Source organism: Aedes aegypti, chromosome 2, assembly GCF_002204515.2.
Source record: "Aedes aegypti strain LVP_AGWG chromosome 2, AaegL5.0 Primary Assembly, whole genome shotgun sequence".
NCBI classification, from domain to species: domain Eukaryota; kingdom Metazoa; phylum Arthropoda; class Insecta; order Diptera; family Culicidae; genus Aedes; species Aedes aegypti.
Window position 1 is genome coordinate 405287737 of NC_035108.1, and position 21479 is coordinate 405309215.

At 37.4% G+C, this 21479-nt stretch overlaps 1 protein-coding gene and 1 long non-coding RNA gene across 3 annotated transcripts in view; both read left to right on the forward strand.

Moving 5' to 3' along the window:
• LOC5575840 (bone morphogenetic protein receptor type-1B) overlaps positions 1 to 21479 on the forward strand; it is a 582449-nt gene that overhangs the window by 345299 nt on the left and 215671 nt on the right. The window lies entirely within an intron of this gene.
• Positions 19404 to 20083, forward strand: LOC110677001. The gene is made up of 2 exons (XR_002500884.1): positions 19404 to 19763; positions 19866 to 20083. It is a non-coding gene; the product is annotated as an uncharacterized LOC110677001 (long non-coding RNA).

Consider the following 21479-nt stretch of genomic DNA (forward strand, 5'->3'; position numbering starts at 1 on the left):
CCAATTCAGGAACACATAATGTTTGTGTGTGCACAACACACGAAAATATTAACCTAATCTTACATTGTTTGAAAAGAATCAATTTATCAAAGGATATTAAAATGTTAATTGGTAGTCTTTTGTGTGAAAATACAACATCAAATTGCTATCTACGATCTGGTTCGGATTGTCCAGATTCTTCATCATTGGAAAATACTTTATTCGCTGAGTTTGAAGAAAATTATATTGATCAGTTATCATTTGAGCAATGGGTGACCACGGATAGGTGTGACCTAGAAACTATTGTAAAACCTGTAGATGAGTTTGTGTCATTTTTTGCTTGAAATTAGAACGTTTAATTCCTCCCTCTGGGGCCCAGATAGCCGTAGCGGTAAACGCGCAGTTATTTAGTATGACCATGCTGAGGGTCGTGGGTTCGAATCCCGCTGGTCGAGGATCTTTTCGTAAAGGAAATTTTCTCGATTCCCAGGGCATAGAGTATCTTCGTACCTGCCACACGATGTACACATGCAAAAATGGTCAATCGGCAATGAAAGCTCTAGGTTAATAACTGTGGAAGTGCTCATAAGAACACTAATCTGAGAAGCAGGCTTTGTCCCAGTTGGGACGTAACGCCAGAAAAAAGAAAGAAGAAGAAGAATTCCTCACGACTTTATTAAAACAGAGCAATCCCGCTTTTTAAAAAATACGAAAAATTCTTTACAAGATGGTGAATTTTTAGTCATTTGTGAATTTTCTGAAAACTATAGCTTTGTATTGCAAGATGAAGTGCAGTCCCATCACTGGAACGTACAACAAGCTACAATTCATCCATTCGTTGTTTATTTCAATGGAAGTACGCAAATTGAACATTTTAGTTTTATTGTAATTTCCGAAGATTTAAGACACGACTCAGTATCTGTAAATTTGTTCATTGCCAAAATGATTAACGTTTTTCGCGTTGATAAGGATAAAGAAATCAGAAAGATATATTTCATGTCTGATGGAGCAGCATCGCAGTACAAAAACCGTAAGAATTTTTCGAGCCTATGTCAATTTAAATCAAAGTACGGAATTGATGCAGAATGGCATTTCTTTGCTACGTCACATGGCAAAGGTCCTTGTGATGCTATTGGAGGAACCATAAAGCGCATGGCCACAAGAGCAAGTTTAGCCAAAGAACGTGAGCATCCAATTAAAACTGCAAAAGAACTATTTGATTGGGCGAATCGCAGAAAAGAAGAAGATTTAACAAAATTATCATTTTGTTTTACTACTACTGAAGAGTACGAATTAACGGCATCAGAGCTCAGCGAGCAATATAATAACGCGAAAACGATCCAAGGAACCCAAAAAATTCACTGTTTCATTCCATTGTCGGAAAATAAAATTAAAGCAAAACTATACTCGAACTGTACTGATAATGATGCAAAAGTGTTCGATATTGTAAAAAAATGAATAACAATAAATAAATAAATAAGTATTAATAAAATGTTTTCATGATCTCATAACGCATACCCAAATCCAAAACTTTTAAAGTTTATATATAACATTTAGAAACTCATCGATCATACTCTAAAAAAATATCCTGGTAAAAAAAAATTATTTTCGTGTAATCTGTTAATTCATTTTAATTTATACATATATACATATACATATAATATTTATACATATTTATTATTTATGACATTGATCAAGTGGCCGAAAATTTTTGCTCCATTTTGAACAATTGGCTTGCTTTGAATGTCCCACGAATACGACCGTCAGTTTCGCCAGCCTGGAGTACGCCTCGCTTGCGGGAACTAAAACGCGCGCGTAATGCTTGCCAACGTAAACTACGTCGTCAACGCACGCCAAGCAATAAACGAAAATTCCAACGAGCCAGCAATGCATACCGTTTTAAAAATGCCTCTCTTTACAAGTTGTACATATTGCGTGTACAAAGAGATTTGAGAAGGAATCCTCGTGGTTTTTGGCGCTTCGTCAACTCCAAACGAAAAAGTTCTGCAATTCCAACGAACGTCTTTTTGAACGAGCAATGTGCTAGGACTGCCGTAGAATCAAGCCAATTATTCGCCAGGCACTTTGAAGCTATATTTGCTGCAAACACCGCATCAATACAGGAAGTAGCTGACGCAACTCGAGATGTCCCTGCAGATGTTGTTGATCTTAGTGCATTTACCATAAATCCCGATATGATCTTATTGGCCGCGAAAAAGCTAAAACGGTCGTATGTTCCTGGTCCTGATGGATTACCGGCAATTATTATTTGTCGTTGTATTTCTGCATTGGTACAACCATTGTGCGATATTTTCAATCAGTCACTTCAGCAAGCAAAATTTCCACGCATCTGGAAACAATCGTTCATGACACCCGTTTTCAAACGCGGTGATCGCCATGATGTTACAAACTATCGGGGTATTACAAGCCTGTCAGCTGTTTCGAAACTGTTCGAAATAATAATGTGTGGAATTATCTTCGAAACAACAAAATGCTACATCTCCGTTGAGCAACACGGATTCATGCCTAGCCGATCGGTTACTACAAACTTGTTGACTTTTACGTCAAAATGCATGAAGAGCATGGAAGAAAAGGCACAAGTTGACGTAATTTATACCGACTTAAAAGCTGCGTTCGACAAGATTGACCATCGAATACTTTTGCACAAACTGTCCCGCCTCGGAGTATCAACGCATTTGGTTTCTTGGATGGAGTCGTACCTTACGGGACGAGAGCTGCGAGTAAAAATCGATGGATGTGTATCATTACCCTTTTCGAACAAGTCTGGTGTCCCACAAGGAAGCAACCTTGGACCGTTGCTATTTATTATTTTCTTTAACGATGCTGGCTTGGTTCTCGATGAAGGATTTAAGCTGATTTATGCCGATGATCTCAAACTGTACATTGTAGTACGGACTGAAAATGATTGTATGCGTCTTCAGAACTCGTTAACACTGTTTGCCGATTGGTGCCGCAGAAACAAGCTAATTATTAGCGTAGAGAAATGTCAGGTGATCACTTTTCACCGCAAGATGCATCCAATTGTTTTTCACTACGAAATTGATGGGATCATTCTCAACAGAGTTGATCATATGACTGACTTAGGGGTTCAGCTTGATGAGAAAATGTCGTTTGAGCTGCATCGTTCTGCAATCATCTCAAAAGCAACGCGTCAGCTAGGCTTTATTTCCAAGGTTGCCAAGGATTTTTCAGACCCGCACTGCTGGAAATCATTGTATTGTTCCCTGGTACGCCCTATCTTGGAAACTGCATCCGTCGTTTGGCATCCGCACCAACTCACGTGGAGTCTAAGAATTGAACGGATTCAAAAAAGGTTCATTCGTTTGGCACTAAGAAACTTGCCATGGAGGGACCCCGATAACCTGCCACCGTATCCGGATAGATGCCGACTCCTGGGACTAGAAACATTGGATCGACGAAGAAAGGTACAGCAATCGTTGCTTATAGCGAAGTTGCTAAATGGCGAAGTCGATGCTCCAGAACTGCTTAGTTTGCTAGAATTTCGTGTTCCTAACCGAGTTCTCCGGAGTACAACACTGCTCCAATCAAGTTTCCATCGCACCGTATTTGGATACAACGAACCCATCTCAGCGTGCATCCGAGCATTCTCAGCTGTCGAAGAGTTTTTCGAGTTCGATGAACCGACGAGGCATTTTGCTAATAGAATACGATCTGTAGTTCAGTAATCTGTGTTAAGTGTATGTCATGTTCAAGTTTTTATTCATTAAGACTAATTTGTCAGATGGATTATTTTAAATACAAATACAAATACAAATACAAATACAAATACAAATAATATTTATACATATAATATACATAATACTAATGGATACATGAAAACGACTTGTTTAATTCACACAAGGCCCTTAACAATAAAATCAGCAACAAACTGCGGTTCCCGTAATAATTTACACCGAAAAAAAAATTTTTTTTTTCTACTAAATGTGAAAATTGTGACATGTTTGAAATGTCATAACTTTTTTGTTTATTGGTTTACCATCACCAAATTTTTATGGTAGATAGCTAATATAATGGACCGTTTTCCCTCCATTCCGATAGGGTTTTGAGATATTTGAGTTTTTGTGTCAAAAAATATGTTTTTTAATGCAAAAAAAAAATTTTTTTACTGTGTGTATTTTTTTTTGAATCTTTATTTAGTTGTCTAACTTTGTTTCTTTAGTTGTCTAACAATCGAACGAACCGTTTTTGCTGTGCAGCTTTTTGAATATTTTTGAATTATTTTCACATACACCCTTTTGAAAAGTTAGTCGTGACTCAACTTGAAGATTTGATATCGGAAAATGACGATTTAGATGGAACTGGAAAACTGTGCAAAGTTTCAGCTCAATAGAAAAAAATGAATTAAAAAATTTATCAAATTTTGGTGCTGTTGCTTGGAATCACTCAGTCTTCTCTTGAATCCAACATAAATTTTACTAGATCAAGATTTTTTTTTTCCAGGAACCAGCCATAAGCCATGTCCAACGCATTATTTCGAAGGTAATGTAAGGGATTGTTCATTAATTACGTAAGACAATTTCGGAGATTTCTTGACCCTACTTTAATGGCCTGGCTATTGATCTTTGCTCTTTTGTGGAAGTTTAGATACACAGAGCAGAAATTTGTTTATATAATTCCATAATATTTCTATACAACCTAGGAATTCTAAGGAGATGGACGAACCATCAGATATTTCAACAAATATTTTAAATCTTTTTGTTCAAAACTCTTTCAAAATTCAAACCGTATTTTATAAATTTATTTCAAAATAATTCATAAACATGTTAGATCCAGTTGTCCAAATTTGTTCATATTTATGCAAGTCGCAGGATTATTAAATATATTTTTAATTTCTTGGGCATTCAGAAAAAAAAACCGGAAATAAGAAAAATGTTTTTGAATGGACACCCTATGCTAATGTTGCTGCTGATAATTAAAATTACTCCTCTTCATTAACGGGAATTCCCAATAGATATCTGACCATTTGAATCAAATGATTGATGCAATGTTCAAAATCACCACTATGGCTGAAGCATTAAAAATTGGTGATAAGTTTACTATCAAAATTGTTTTTGGATTGCGTTTCTCTAATCGTTCATTTTTTATCTAATATTTTGATTTCGTTCGTTCATTGAATGAAAAAAAAAAACTTGTTTGATTTTCTAGCAGCTAATAGCACACGTATAGCAGTTATAACTGAAAGTTATTTCATACCCGGATCCAAACTTAAAAGAAATCCAAACTTTTTTGTTTATCGTAATGATCAACTGGATGGGGCATGTGGTGGAGTTGCTATCATCACTCATAGACGTATAAAAACATCCACTTTTTGCGTCATTTGAAACCAAAGTTTTCGAAACTTTGGGTGTTTCTGTTGAAACGAAGCATGGTAAATATACTTTCATAGTTGCCCATTTGTTTTTTCAATGCACTGGGCAGCAAGTTAATTTGCTTCAAACTGACTTGTGGAAATTGACTCGCACAAGTCAAAAAATTCTGTCATTGATGACTTTTTGCTAAACTTTGCTCATGGAATAATTCGCAAAGCAATTCCAATGGCAGAAGTTTATTTAATGAGTGCTCTTCATGATATTTCTCATTTCAATACCCTGCTGGTCCTTCTTGTGTTCCCTCTTCAAGAAACCCTTTTTAGATTTATTTGGTCTTAACCGACTCTAGTCACCTTTGTAGCCAACTGATTACTCACGTTGATTTTGATTCTGATCATGTCCTGGTTACATTTCAAATGTATCATGAAGCGATTCTCAATACTATCAGCTCCACCTTCAATTATTTACGAGCCGACTGGAATACATATGAACATACATCGATACATACAATGATCTTCAAACAAATTTTCAGGCCTTCCATGTTTTATGTCGTACCAATATAGACTAGCTGTTGTAATACCAGAAAAAAGCTATGCGGAGAATTCAAAATAAAATTTTGAATATGATTCTGAATCTCCCTCCGTGGTACAGTGCTAAAGAGTTACATAAAATATCCAATGTTGAAACATTGAAACAAATGTCTTTACAGATATTTCACAAAGTATCTTCAATCGCAGTTTATCCACCAACAGAATTTCACTCTTCCAAACTTTCGGGCGTTGACTCACCGCTCTGCGATTTATTCAATCGGTTCCGCCTGGTAATAAATCGCCCGGACGAGTTTGCTAATGGGATAATCCTATTGGCCATCGATTCTGCAGAAGCAAAACAACATTTATTGAATTCGGCTCGGCGAAAATCCGTGATTTATCGATCCTCGCCTGCAATCAAGCGGACTAAGCGTGACTGCGGCGGTCCCTCCCGGTTCGGGATCCAGGTGTTTCATAAATCATCACTTGAAGAACGGTTGACACTGTGTGTGTTTCGTGGAAGCCCGGGACTCCTAATAGTGTCACATAGATGAGTGGGTGCACACTTCGGCGGGGAACAGTCATAGGACCCCAAAATAGCAATATATAGTGTAGGACAATACATTTGCAACTTTTTTCGATTTTCAATAGAATAGTTTGTATCTTTTGACAGATTCGCGTATTTCGACCTCAACTGTAAGGCCGTCTTCAGTGTCGTGTACTAGACTCGACTTAAATTATGAATAATTTATTTGAAATTATAAAAGTCTTACACAGAACTGTCTTAGACATACTTGTTCATCTTGTCTAAATCTACAGCTTTGTGGAAGATACTATATCATCCATAAATATATATTGAAATTAAAATTGTTCATTTTGTATGGAAAATCGACAAAGTTGCAAATGTATTGTCCTACACTGTACAATATATTCAGGCATCGCCGGGTGTCTAATTTCCTCTTCTCTAGTTTCGGCGACGACGGTTTTGAGAATGCATCCGGATTCGACTTGGGTGGTTCCTTGATCGAGTCGTAATGGAGTGGGTTTCTTCTCCCGTTGAACTCCATTATTGTGGATCAGTGTCTTTCTAGTAAAGTAGGAGAACGTTCGTTGCTGCTCGAGAGACAGGTTATTAATAATTACACCTTCTTGCTGTGGTGGGTACCATATGGGAGTTGCTCGAAAGTCAATTGTATGCTAATGACTATAAATTGATTCGAGCATGCTAGATAAAGTGCAGCTGTTCGACGGAGCTAGTCAAATAAAGCGAACCGAAGACGTTACTCTCGAATGATGTATCTTTTTTTATCTTCAATGGTTCGATAAATCATCGCTTTATTCAAATTCTTTGGAGGATTTCATCGTGGAGGAATGATAGTTATTGCGAACGCAAGAATCTTTTCTATCCGCATTCTATTCATATTTATTGATATTTCGCGGTTTTATGAAGAGTGGCAAGTGCTCTTTAAAGAAGTACGCATAAAGTAACTGTACTTCGTATCAAATAATGAGAGAAAAACCCCTTCTCATCGTGACAACATGTCTGATTGAAGGTTTCAAATAATGTGCTTTTGGTTTATGTGGGAATATTATTGGTTGAGTTTTGGAATCATTAGGAGAAATCTTCCATTTTTGCAAGTATGAAGAAAAAATATCCAAACTTTTTTGCAATCTACTACAGATGACACACAGGCTTTGTCCTTTGGCGAAGAGGCCTGTGTCATCCGCAATCAAGGATTTTTGACATCCCTCAGGTAAGTCAGATGTAAAAATATTGCATAATATTGGTCCCAAAATGCTGCCTTGAGGAACACTAGCTCTTACAGGAAGTCTTTCAGATCTGAAGTTCTGATAATTAATCTGAAGTGCACGATTTAAAGGAATCGATAGCTACCGATAAATATCTTTTGATGTATTATCTCCACCAATAACCTATGTATTGCATGATCCAATATGAACACAGTTCACATCGCGACGAGAGATATGCACTTTGTCAAACGTTGACTTTCAGCCGAACCAGACCCAGACGCACTTCAAGTGCTTTTCCGTGCGGTTATTGATGTTGATTTTGAGTAAACGTCGTACCTTTTCCGTTGCATATCTCCGGTGGAGCAGTCGACCCCTTGTCGGACCAAGATTTGAAAAGTCGAGCACCATTTAGCGATGGGCACACAACAGCCAGCATGGCTTGGAGTTGATGGACGGAGGATCTTGGTACTTTAAACCCAACCCCGATCCCCGGTCGGTCTTGGTCAACACAGACAGGAAGATTCACCGCGCGACTCGTCACTTTTGAAGTTCTCTGTCTATATAATTAACCTAGATAAACACTAAACGGTTCAGCACCATCATATTCCAAGGGGCGCATTTGAACGGATGAACGGACGTCTGTGGATTGTTGGTTTAGTTCTCCTTCGACGATATGACTTGTTCCTGATGATTCTTCTGCTTCTTAACCTGTTAACGCCCAGCGTCTATTTTGAGACAGTCTAAGTTACATACATTTTTAATTTAATTGTGCTCTATTAGCGGTTGTCGTGAGCACTTTTATAAAACCGCTATAAGATCGTATTGTGAACAAGTGGCCCAATAGAGGTTATCATTATCATTTCAACAGTAATAATAAATCCGCTATAAATCTAACAAATACAGAGTATACATTTTGACGTGTTTCAATAATCAATTTATGTGCCTCCAGTAAATTTTGAGTTGCTGAATCTGATGCCGTTCTTAAAAATGTTCCAGCACGTCACAATTGAGTTACAAGTCACCAAAGTTATATAAAACATTGGTTTTATGGATGTTTACATACAATTTCAAGTGTGGTTTATCAAACTGTTTAGTTATCTAATCCACCAAGCATGCAAATTATAACTTCAACTTTCATGTAAGATCTTCTTCTTCTTCATGGCATTACGTTCCCACTGAGACAAAACCTGCTTCTCAGCTTAGTGTTCTTATGAACTCTTCCGCAGTTATTAACAGAGAGGACCGACCGGGAATCAAACCCAGACACCTTCAGCATGACTTTGCTTTGTAGCCGCGGACTCTAACCACTCGGCTAAGGAAGGCTCCTTTTTCATGAATTTCATGAATTTCATAATTCAATTTGAATTGAATCGACTTTTTCAACATTCTTCCTCTCTCCTCTTCCTGGCGTTACGTCCCAACTGGGACAGAGCCGGCTTCTCAGCTTAGCGTTCTTATGAGCACTTCCACAGTTATTAACTGAGAGCTTAAGAATTACCAATTGACCATTTTTGCATGTGTATATCGTGTGGCAGGCACGAAGATACTCAATGCCCTGGGAATCGAGAAAATTTCCTTTACGAAAAGATCCTCGACCGGCGGAATTCGAATCCCCGAACCTCAGCATGGTCATGCTGAATAGCTGCGCGTTTTCCGCTACGGCTATCTGGGCCCAACATACAACATTCTTGCAGTCTCCAAACAGAACTATTCGTTTTTTTCATATGACAACATACAACATTTTTCTAAATTATCAAAAAATAACTTCTCATTATCGAATGTTCTATAAACTTTGTTATTAAGTATTATTTAACACATGTAGTTTGAGTTCTGTGGCATATTGAGCAAAAAACTCATCATATAAGTTGTCTGAAATCTTTAAATTCTGCATTTTCAACAGCCAATATCTCCAAAACTAGACATGCTATCATATGAAACCGTCGATAACCCAAAGTTAAGTTAATAGGAGTATTTTAATACTTGAGACAAAAAAGTGTTCCGTAGTGATATGTATTTGTGCTCGAGAATCTTTGACAGCTGTTTTTTTTCATACTCCAGAGAAATGAAAACTAAGCAATGAAACATCCAAACTAATGTTGCACCATGATGATTTTTGTCATCGTAAAATATCGGGCTATAGGGTGAAGAACTACTTGGGCACTTCTATGATTCACTTTGGCATGGGAGTTTTCTCTCGGCCGAATTGCTTAAAACGCGCAAGAAAAGTAAACATTTCTGCCCAAGAAATGGTCAAGAAATTTTCTAAAGTGAGATCCATTTGAATTGGCAATTCTTTTCAACTGCGTACTGCGATCAAAGAAAAATGCTTTTCTTGAGCATTTCTTGCAAGAAATTTCCCACGCATCGAGATAGGCGATTACTTTTCTGTTGAAGTGCATACTTCGCTTAAATATGAACTCTGGAGCTTTTAAACACCCAAAATCATCCCCCGCCTCCCCTCCATCCTGCCCAAGTGAATCAAAAGTGTTTGAATTTGTTCTTTCAGCTCTCAAATAAATGCCATTAATGCTAAAAATTCCCCAAAAAAAAGTTTTACCCATAAAATCTAATATTTCTACGATCAAAACAAGTGTATTTGATCCAAGTATTGCCATTTTACGCTCACTTTTAATCATTTGATCTTTCAGCTTTTTTTTCTAAGAGATGGCATTCAAATCGATCATAAAAATCCTGTACTTTTTATTGTTTTAAAGTTGATTTGTTCCAGCCAACAACATACATTGCGGCTATCAGAAAGATAAAATTAAGAATTCTTGTCAACCCTAATATTATTTCTAATAGATCAAAATCAAATAAGATGGTGTAGCGATTAGTGATTTTTTTTCAGAATTGTAAAGTACGCTTATATTGCTGTTTGCGTTTGAGATGCAAATTATGTTTAACTGGGCTTCAAACGCGGCAACACAAACTAATCAAAGAACATGATCGATATCAAGGCCAATCTAGCAAAGAAAATCAATCTTTAACTTCGCCTTGTGAAAAATCTTACCGCGTTTGGTGTTCCCGCATTTGATATTTGCGTTTCAAACGCACACAGCAATATTATTCAATGAAACATTTATCGATTTAATTGTTCATGACCGTCATAAAACTCATAAAATGTGAATAAATCTATGGACTTCGTGGCCGTGTGGCTAGTGTTGTTAGGCAGTTAAGCGCATCGTGTCATGGGGCGTGGGTTGGATTCCTGCTGCAGCCAGTGAAACTTTTCGTCAGGAATGTTTCTCGGCTGTACTACTGGAGTATGCTTGTCTATTGTCTACAGTCACAGTCTGTGTTAAGTTACAGTCTGTGTTAAGTTACAGTCTGTGCAGCTAAATGGCTGAACACGGTGTCCGTGTCTTTTTATAAATGGCGCAAATACCGTTAAAGCGACGGTTAATTGACAAAAGGTTGAAAGACAAAACGTCCACTCGATAAAAGGTCGAAATTGATTTTCCTTGGTGGGAATATTTTCCTTCTTTGAAGAAATATTTCCTAACTCTTTCCCTTGATTGTCTTTTGGATCTTTTTCATTTTGACCTTCTGCCAGAGATTTTCAAAATACAGCGAAAGATATGCTTGGTGTTATGCTTGGAAAACTAGTTTATAGCTCTGATATCTTCAACTCAGAGCACATTATACTTCGGAAGGCAAGAGGCTACACAAGCGGCTCTGCAGCATTATCAAATCTCGATTACTTTTTTCAAACTAATGTAAGTAAGTTTCACACGGTTTGTGGAAAGAATATGAGTACAAATAAAACCTTGTATCCGAATCTATTTTAAAATAAATGTACCTCTTGACGTTTTTTTTCTTCACGTGTATCCTAGAAACTTTACATGCAAGCACCACAGATTTTTTTACAGCTTAATTACAAAATGATTCACTGTTTTGTTTAATTACCGACAACGTTTTTGTACCAGTGTAAGATTGACTAAAGTAGTGTTAAATCTTGATTCGTGGTATAGTTACGTTGTCTCTCCATATACCAGAGCGGTAAAAGTAGTGATTCGGTTGCGAAAGTTGTAAATCCGGAAATTAAACTTTTTTAAAGTGAAATTCAGGATAGGATTAGAGTGAAGTGTGTAGAACTTTTGCGGAACACGATGAAGCGATTATGTAAATTCGTTTACTATTCGAAGATCAGACTGTTCAAATACTTTTTCAAGAAATCTCTTTTTGAACACCTGTACACTAAGGTGTATTTAGGTGTATGAAGATCTTGAAAACGTCAGAAAACTCCATTTTTTAATTTCAAATTTTCTTGGAGATAACTCAACCGATCTTTATGATTTTTTGAGAGAAATCTTCTTATATCTGACAGTGCTTAGCCCATATTTTATTTTTTATTTTTGAATAATTGACTAAAAACAAACTGACGGCCGAATGAGTTTTATGTGGGGAATATCGGTCCCCAAGGTATTTCTGATTATATTTTAAACCAAGTTACCATATCAATATCATCATAGATTCTTAAATAAAAGAGTTTTATTAGAAACGTTGAAAAAAAAAAACAAAAAAAGTTATCGCGATTTAAATTTTTTTTTTGTGGTAAAAATGATGCTGCCGGTAGAGGAGTTAACAATGATTTAGAAGATGATCACAAGCATGATCAAACACACTACACGTTAATGCTTCCAGTGGGCTATTTGCCATTTGCAGGAAGCACCACACTAGACAACGGACTAGCATGCAACGCCCAGTGGCACAGTCGGAAAACATTCCTCTCGGAAAGTTTTTCGGCCTCAGGCGGGAATCGAACCCACGATGCGGCTAAATGCCTCGGTAACACTAACCGTACGGCTACGAATCCCACAATCAAAATCAATCAGTTTTTTGAAATAACAAATGTGTTTTGGATCATATGGAAACAAAAATTTGGCACACAGTTTTGGACAGCTTGATTTTTTAAGGATATATTTACTATTTTCACACCAGTGTCTCAAAAAAAAAAAAATCATAATTTTGATGGTTTTGGTATCAGATATGCAATTTTATATAAGAAAAAATACAAGAATATCGTAAAAATTATCATTTTTGGTTGAGAGGTTCATGTGAGCGTTTGAACGGCTTGCGCATGATTGGTATAAACACAAAGTGGAATAAAAAAAAATCTCAGCAACCACAGAAAAAGAAGACCGTCTTCGCTCTCAACCAAAAATGATTGCGTTTGCACCACACCGAATCATAAATAGCCTTTTGAGTGATATTTCACGGCAGTAAATATAGCAGCCATGAGAAATAACTAATCTAAAAAAAACTTTAGATTTATCAGAAACTTTGGAAAAAACTGCACCGCCGATTGAGGTTTTTAATTACAGTTTATTTTGAATACAATACTTTTCACTTTTACAGCCATAAAAACGGCGGACTGCATTTTGACAGTGGAATCTGGGCTGCATATGACGTTGATATTTTTCCTCTTCGCGAGTCTCTCTCAGGTTGTGACTAGTGATCCTTTATAGAGAGATAAGCGGAAGTAAAATGGAATGATTTGGCAACAGACCAGCAGTGCTGATTTTGCTCGGCGTCGGGAATAATATTGCAGGGTGGCCACCGAACCGGGAAAAACGGGAAAAGCGGGAAAAAAGACGGGAATTTGAATTCATCGGGAAAAAGACGGGAAATCCGGGAATTTGAAATGGTCACCGGGAAAATCATTTTGAACAAACATCTTCAAGCTCTAAATATACAAACCATCAAAAATAAGTTGTAGAAAGTTGATATGGTTGGTCATATTGCCATCTGTTATCTTCTATAAATAGGTTTTAAACATGATTTTCTTGTAGAAATAGTCTAGTTTGCTACACTAAAGTTGGTTGGTAATGCTTCGAAATATTTTATGACTTTGTTTCTCTTAGAAACAGCGCTTGATTTTTACTTTAACTTATCTGACTCAGAGCTTCAAAACTTTTTACAGAAGGTTTAAGCACTCAAACATATTTGATTCATAGTTTTCTTTAGTTATTTTAGTTTAGAGCGGCTGTGTTCCATCCTTACCATAAACGTATTAACTTTAATGAACTCTTCATATTATTGAAGAAATAAAAGAAGAAACATCAAAAATTGAAATACTATAAAGAGAATAATAGGATGCACAAAAGGGATATATCTGGGTATTAAAATTAAAAATGGAATGGTAATTGTATGTCACGAGTTGGCTTGAGAACGGGACGACCGATGTGAACATTTCTTCCACTTTTGTTTTCCTCAAGAGTACCGACGTGTTTGAGTGGAAGAACATTTTTCGAAATACTCCAAGAAAGTTGAGAAAACGGTAAATGCGAATTTGACATAAAATTCGGGATTTCTTTCAAAACCTTTACAGCCTACTGGACAATACGACGTTAGCCGGGACATCTAAATGTTTAAGTGAATCAAAAGTGCCAAGAATAGCAACAATGGGGTGTAAGTGATAAAATCCCATTTTTGAGAAAATTGACTTTTAAGTTTTTCCAACAATTTTTCATTCCATACATCACCTAAAAATACCGTTGAAAAGCTTAAAGTACAATTTTTTGGTATATTCAACTAAAAAAACGATTGAAGGGTCAATTTTTGCGTTGGGCCCTTCAAGAAAAAAAACGGGAAAATTTTGAAAATTATACCGGGAAAACCGGGAAAAAACGGGAATTTCAAAACGAATTTTTAGTGGCCACCCTGATATTGTAACACGGACATGACTTCCTCATTGCTAAAAAGTGTATTTTGTTTCATGGTAGATCTTTGAGCTACCCATATTCGGAGCTTGTTTAGATGGGTTTTATCACGCACTGTTATCTCCCCGATATAATCAGAGGGGCCTTCCTTAGCCGAGTGGTTAGCGTCCGCGGCCACAAAGCAAAGCCATGCTGAAGGTGTCTGGGTTCGATTCCCGGTCGGTCCAGGATCTTTTCGCAATGGACATTTCCTTGATTTCCCTGGGCATAGAGTATCATTATGCCACACGAGATACGAATGCGGAAATGGCAATTTAGGCAAAGAAAGCTCTCAGTTAATAAATTTGGAAGTGCTCTTAGAACACTAAGCTGAGTAGCCGGTTCTGTCCCAGTGGGGACGTTAATGCCAAGAAGAAGAAGATAGTCAGAGATTTAGCAGTAGACGATTAATAGACTCTCATGATATGTAGCGGATCATGATTTTTACTAAGACCGATTAGTGAGAGATTTTCTCAATTTTCTCAGAACTGTCAACCATTATCTCAAGAATGGTTGTGACCCGCACAAAAAACTATTTTTTGTACTGATACTATGTTTATTTTATAGGTTGATAACAATTTCGGGACTAGAGTAAAATTTTGGAATACCTTGGGCGTTAATGGGTTAAGGGCAATCCTCAATAGAGTTGTAGCTGCACGCAGGTGTCTGACTGAGGGTAGTCGAGGTTTGTCATTTTTGCCGTGATGGTGATCTACACTCGATTAGGGCTATCGAGAACAGTTTTATTTGACCAACCGAATGTCTTTTTGTACAAACAGAACGCATGTCGTTCTCCTTATCTGTGTTCAACCTTCTTCTGATGTGTGTCTCCATTTTTCGTATCTCTTTACAGGTAACTCAACCGTTTGCGCAACACATTTCAGCCCTCAGTGACCGCAGATCCGAGAGAAAAATCAAAGCTGACTCCGCAAGAAACAGATATATATGGTGCCATCAAGTACACGAAGCTATTAAGATTTGCTCGCGCATACATGTCTGTCAGAGAAGTGATTAATTTTTGCTGCCAAATTGGTGTACGTGGCTACTGTGTCCTTATGTGGGGGGGTGCGCAGCGCTGTAAACGGCATCCGAATTAAAACTGTCATAAATGGTATCACTATAACGTAGTGGGCAAACCTAAAAATGGAACTGCACTCAGCCTCCAATGAGATGGAGGGATTCCGAATAAAAAATTACAATTAATTCGATCGTTGAACCTATACAGACATCATAAAACCTATGGTATATTACAAAGTCTATAATTTATTTATTGTTAAATGTTTCAATAAGGTTGTAAAATTTATTGTTTTTATTGTATAATTATGTTTCTACTGTTTTTACAAGATTTTACTTATATAATTTTTTGGTGTTGTTGAAAATGCCTTGAAAACAACCAATAACAGTTCCATAAATTTTATCGTTTTGGAATTTTTGTTTTAAATTCTATCGTAAAAATATATAACGATCCTCTTTTTTATAGTGTGGAATGCTATTAACATTTAATTCAATGGTACGAAACAATCAACAGATGGTAAATGAGTTGTATAAATTTAGTTTCGTTTTATGGTTGACCAATTGGAAAACTATAAAATTGTTAGAATAAAATCTATTGCATTTTAATAATAATTTTATCAGGGGAGTCACTCACCCAAGATGACGACGCGCCTGTCAAGTGTTTGGACTTTAAGATTGAGTTGTGCCCTGCCTACCCTTACGCGTAGAGATTCGTCAAATGGAACATGGCTTTTGGGTTGCATACATGCATGCTGCATTAAACGTTTCGATTACAGGATTCAATTTAACTGATACCCATTCGTGAGCTTCGTTCCGAAATGGGTATTTTTGACGGCGCAGTGGGTTCGCATTTGGACGGTCGGCCATAAATTATGGATCGCTGTTTTCCCTTTTGGCCGAATTTGTCCGTTACGCCCCGGTTCATTGTCCAAATTGGATCGAGAAAACGGTGATCTACGTTTCAAAAATAAGTTATCATTTATTTTTGGTTGGTCAGGGTAGGTCGCTGCTTTTGAAGTGTGAGCGAATTTTTATGGGTTGATGTTTTGAAATGGAATCAATCATTCGTGTAGTGAGCCAGGCATCGCACTAATTCTCATAACTCACGATTGAAATTTTTCATCCGTGAATTGTCAATCACGAAACTCAGCAGTCAAAAAATCATGGATGAGTTGGCTCATGTATTTGCCTAATTTGTCTCGTATTTCCACAGTTTGCTCATACAATGCAATGATTTCTTGTTAGTCTGGAAGAATTTTAGTAATCCTTTCTAACGTGAACATTCGACATTTCACGACTTTTTGACGGGCTTTATGACTGAATAATTTTGAACAGCTTGAGTGTGATTGAGTGATTTTGCACGAAAAACTCACGCATGAGATTTTCGAAGCAGATTTCTAATGAATTTGATCTCGCGTTTCATTTGAGGAAACCTCCCCTAAACCACGTCGTTTATGTGAAGAGGAGGGTTATCTGGCCCAATACCACGGTCCATACCAATTGTATAACATTTGTGTGAACAAAAAGTCATTAGGTGGAGCCTGAAAATTAAAAAAAAAAAATCACGTGGATAAAGGGACAGCCCCTTACTCTCTTATCAGAATCTCACCCATGCAACAAATTCTCTTTTTTGCACTTCCTTATTGCAACTTAGGTTGCACTTTTGCATTTAGCACTTAAAACACGCCGCGGCGTGATAAATTCGTAAACATGGTTTGCATAGTTCAGCTGGACCAATCCCTTTGTCCCTCCTTCTACTCGGCTTGGTTAAGCCAGCCAAAGACGTGACCACGGTGCTCCCCTGACCGTTATTATCAGAAAAAAATCTCCATCAAATCTGTGCTCACCAGTCGATTTCTATAGTCAAGCTGCATGTTTGGGCAAAATTTAAAAAAAATCGTAGGGCCCGTTTTGAAGTTACGCCCTTTTGAGTTTGTAAGTCCACTAATTCTAAGAAAATCTGAGATATTTAAACGAGTTTTTATTGGCCGTGATTATCAGAATAGATATAACATCAAAATTTGAATCAAAGTTGGATTATATAGTTATTTGTAACTACTGAGAGGAGTTTTGAATGAGAGGATAGACGAAATTTGGAGTTACGTCCTTTTGGAAGTGTAACCATTGAAAACACTAATTTCCAATAGATTAATTAGGTAGTCTTTTAGGCAGGCATTCCGTTAAGCATGTTCAAATGTTTTCAATGCAACATTGCACTTATATGTCGCCAAAGTATTTCACAATTGATTCAAAGACTCAAGCGCTGTAAGGCATTACGGAGCAATTTTCGTGTCATTATTATTCATAAAATATTGTTATGGCCGAACTAGCTACCTTGGGCCTTCCCTAACCGAGTGGTTAGAGTCCACGACTACAAAGTAAAGCCATGCTGGAGGTGATTGGGTTCAATTCCCGTTCGGTCCAGGATCTTTTCGTAATGAATAGTTCCTTGACTTCCCTGGGCATAGAGTATGTTCGTACCTGCCACACGATATACGATGCAACAATGGCAACTCTGGCAAAGAAAGCTCTCAGTTAATAATTGTTGAAGTGCTCATTGAACACTAAGTAGAGATGCAGGCTCTGTCCCAGTTGGAACGTAATACCAATAAGAAGAAGCTCAAGCTACCGGCTATTGCGGCTAATTTTGTACTGCCCAAGAACATAAACTTCAATTGCTGAGTAATGCACAATTGGCCAAACTATAGAACTCTAGACCACTGTCAATACGTTTGTGATCAGTTGTAACATACATTAGGCGGCATGCATTTATTATGTAACGCTAAAATCGGAAATTTTCGACCCCCTCCCCCCTCCGTAACGCTTTTTGTATGAAAATTTTAAAAATTTTGTATGAGTCGTAACGCTCGAGCCTACCCTCTCCCCCCCTTCGAGCGTTACGTAATTTGTGAATGCCGCCTTACTACATTTATATTTTTCAAAAATCTACAATTTTACCATTGGGTTTCTCGGTCTTTTCGATTTCACAAACACGTAAGAGCTCTGTATAAATACAATAGTGAAAGAATTGTATAAATCAATCAGTCCATTCTCATGGTATGTCGTGAAACAAAGCCTCAGTACTTGAAATATGCTTAAGAAAAGTAAGAAACATTCGTTATTATTTGGTTTTATTGAATTTAAAATCATAACACTTTCAGAGCATTATGTTACATGTCTTCCTTGAAAATCAAACTCTCTTGAGAAGATTCTATACCTTAACTCCGAATTTCATTAACCCGAGTGAACGGGCTGATGCTATTGTCCCGAATATATAATTACCTTGTATGACATTGTCCCGTGATAATGGAATTCGAAGTAATGCCATTCTAGAAACTGGAACTTGCGAAGATGGTTTTCGGGTATTCGGGGTAATGGAATTCAAGGGGTATAATTTTGAAAAGATATATAAAATATGGTTATAACAGAGTTGTTCATGGATTTTACGTAAATTCCAGTTATGATTACCGGAAAATCGTAAATTTATCTGTGTCCCTGTTGATAACCTGCTGGACTATATACCAGAATGTGAAGTAAAGAGCTGCTTTGACTCATCACAAACGAAAAAAAGCATACTTTGGGAGCCTCACAAAGTTTTCCAAATTGACAAAGACAAATATTTAAGCTCTGTAAATGCTACAATGTTGAACTCCATTAAAAAAACAATAACGGATGTTCTAAACTTTGCATTGTTTTCTTCCATTTTGTATCGCTGCTTTCTACGTTGTTAATTTTATTTTATTCCATACACTGCTATCCATAACCGAAAACTTAACTCGTAAAGTATTCCTTGACGTATACTTCGCTTCGATGTACAATGGGTAACAATAATTGCATGCAAAATAAACTGAATCGTGAGTACATGGGTTCACCAAGCTATCCAGAATATTGTGCTACAAGAACTATTTTGGTTACATGATGAAATTAGCTCCGTATTGCCTTAAAACAATTGAGCTTATGGAAAATTAGTTGATTGTGAAATACTTTGGCGGCATATAAGTGCAATGTATCATTGAAAACATTTGAACATGCTCAAAGGTACACGGAGAGATATGAAAATACTATTTAGAGTACTAATTATTACATCTACCACATTTAAGACTTTTAATCCTTGCTAATCATATTCGTTTATACTTTCCCATGCATTTTCAAGAAATATTATTGGCGGTGCATTTGCGTTGACAGATGCTACACTTCGGACTTGGTTGTTTTTGTCTGTTGCAGATTTGTTCTATTTTCGCTCTCAGTCAGGAGCATCTTTGAGGTGTCTCCAAGTTCGCGAAATTTAGTGGATTTCAAGTATGTAGTGGCGTTTATGAGTTTTAGCTGAAAGGCTGCTACACTGTATGTAGTTTCGGAACGAAATGCTGCTATTTTTGTAGCGAAAAGTTCACTCCCCCCTGATGGAGAATATCATACTCCACATGTGCGGACAAATGGTAAGTTCCGGAATAACGTACATGTATCAGCGTACCAACCACTATCTTGGCGCACTAATCAGACTTATTTTCCATTTTCCCCATGTTTTCTCCATTACCCAGCATCGGGGGAGTAAAATATTGTCATCAAGCGAGCCAAGTGATTCTTGAATCAGCGAGGAAGATCGCAGGAAGTCGATGAATTCATCTTGTGGCAGCAGTATTTGCGATACATAATCTGTTTTTACCGAAGGTGTCTAAGCACAACGCGATAGATGATAACAACGATCATGTGACTTATTTAAATAAACCGATATTTATCATTTTGTTTCATTTCTTTACTTTGTTTGTTTTCATATTCTTCCTTGAAATCTTGAAGGTAAACAAAAGCATACCGCAGCATAAAAAAGAAAGACATTTATGCATTACGATTGATAAATGTCGTTTATACTAAGAATGATTAAACCCCAGATATGCACCCCATGGGGTGAATAGATCGAATATCATTTTAGTATGACCTTTAAGCTCTTCAGTATTTAATTATTTAAGCGTGTATTGGAAATTAGTGTTTTCAATGGTTACACTTCCAAAAGGACGAAACTCCAAATGTCGTCTATCTTCTCATTCAAAACTCTTCCCAGAATTTACAAATAACTATATACTCCAACTTTGATTCAAATTTTAATATTATATCTATTCTGATAATCACGGCCAATAAAAACTCGTTTGAATATCTCGGATTTCTTTAGAATAAATGGACTTACATATTCAAAAGGGCCTAACTCCAAAACGGGCCCTACGATTTTTTTTTAAATTTTGCCCAGACATGCAGCTTGGCTATAGAAATCGACTGGTGAGCACAGATTTGATGGAGATTTTTTTCTGATAATAACGGTCAGGGGAGCACCGTGGTGACCATACCCTGTTCCACTCCATTTCCCTGAAACAAATGTGGCGTGATCCAATCGCCCGCCAGCACTTATCAACTGGTAACGGTGCATTTCGCGTCCAGGCGAATAGTTTGGCAAATTGCAACACTACAAATTGCGTCCCGTTTTGTCCCAGCTGGCTGCCGTTCATGAATTAAACGGTCCTCTCGGGCTACAGTGACACAATTTTAAATTCGTACAGGGCTCTGTTTCCTCAGAAAGTCTGGTTAGTGGTTAGCCAGCCCAAATGGTTCCCAGATCACCCTATAATTTGATAGCTTTTAACCAATTTGATGTGGAAACAGTGCCCTGTACGGATATGAATTAGAGTCACTGTTCATGACGGGCAACGCCCGATCAATTGCTGGGTGCTGTTCAATCATTTCTACCGATCAGAATATGTCCAAGTTCAAAGTTTCAGCGCAATCGAATATTGGCACATTACTGCATGCAGTCCCCTCCGAGCAAACAGATTCCATTTTTCACAACGTCCAATTTCGAGCTTTCCTCGCTCAATTTTCCTGGAAGGGAAATATGATACGGTTTGCTTATCTGCGAAACCCAAAGCCCAGTTGACTTAGGTGTACCTTAGGATAGAAGGTAATTGCCACTGCGGCCGCTGTCGCTGATTGGATTCGATTGAATTGAAATTGTTGCTGCAATTTGCTCAGTTCGTTCCGCTGAAAGTTACCGCAATTTTGCGCCTTAGCGTACTGACAACGGCGAGGACCAAGAAGGGCGTCGTATTCCTGTAATGGTCGCTGTGAGGAAATAGCTGAGTATAAGCGCACGTACCACCTCGTGGGAT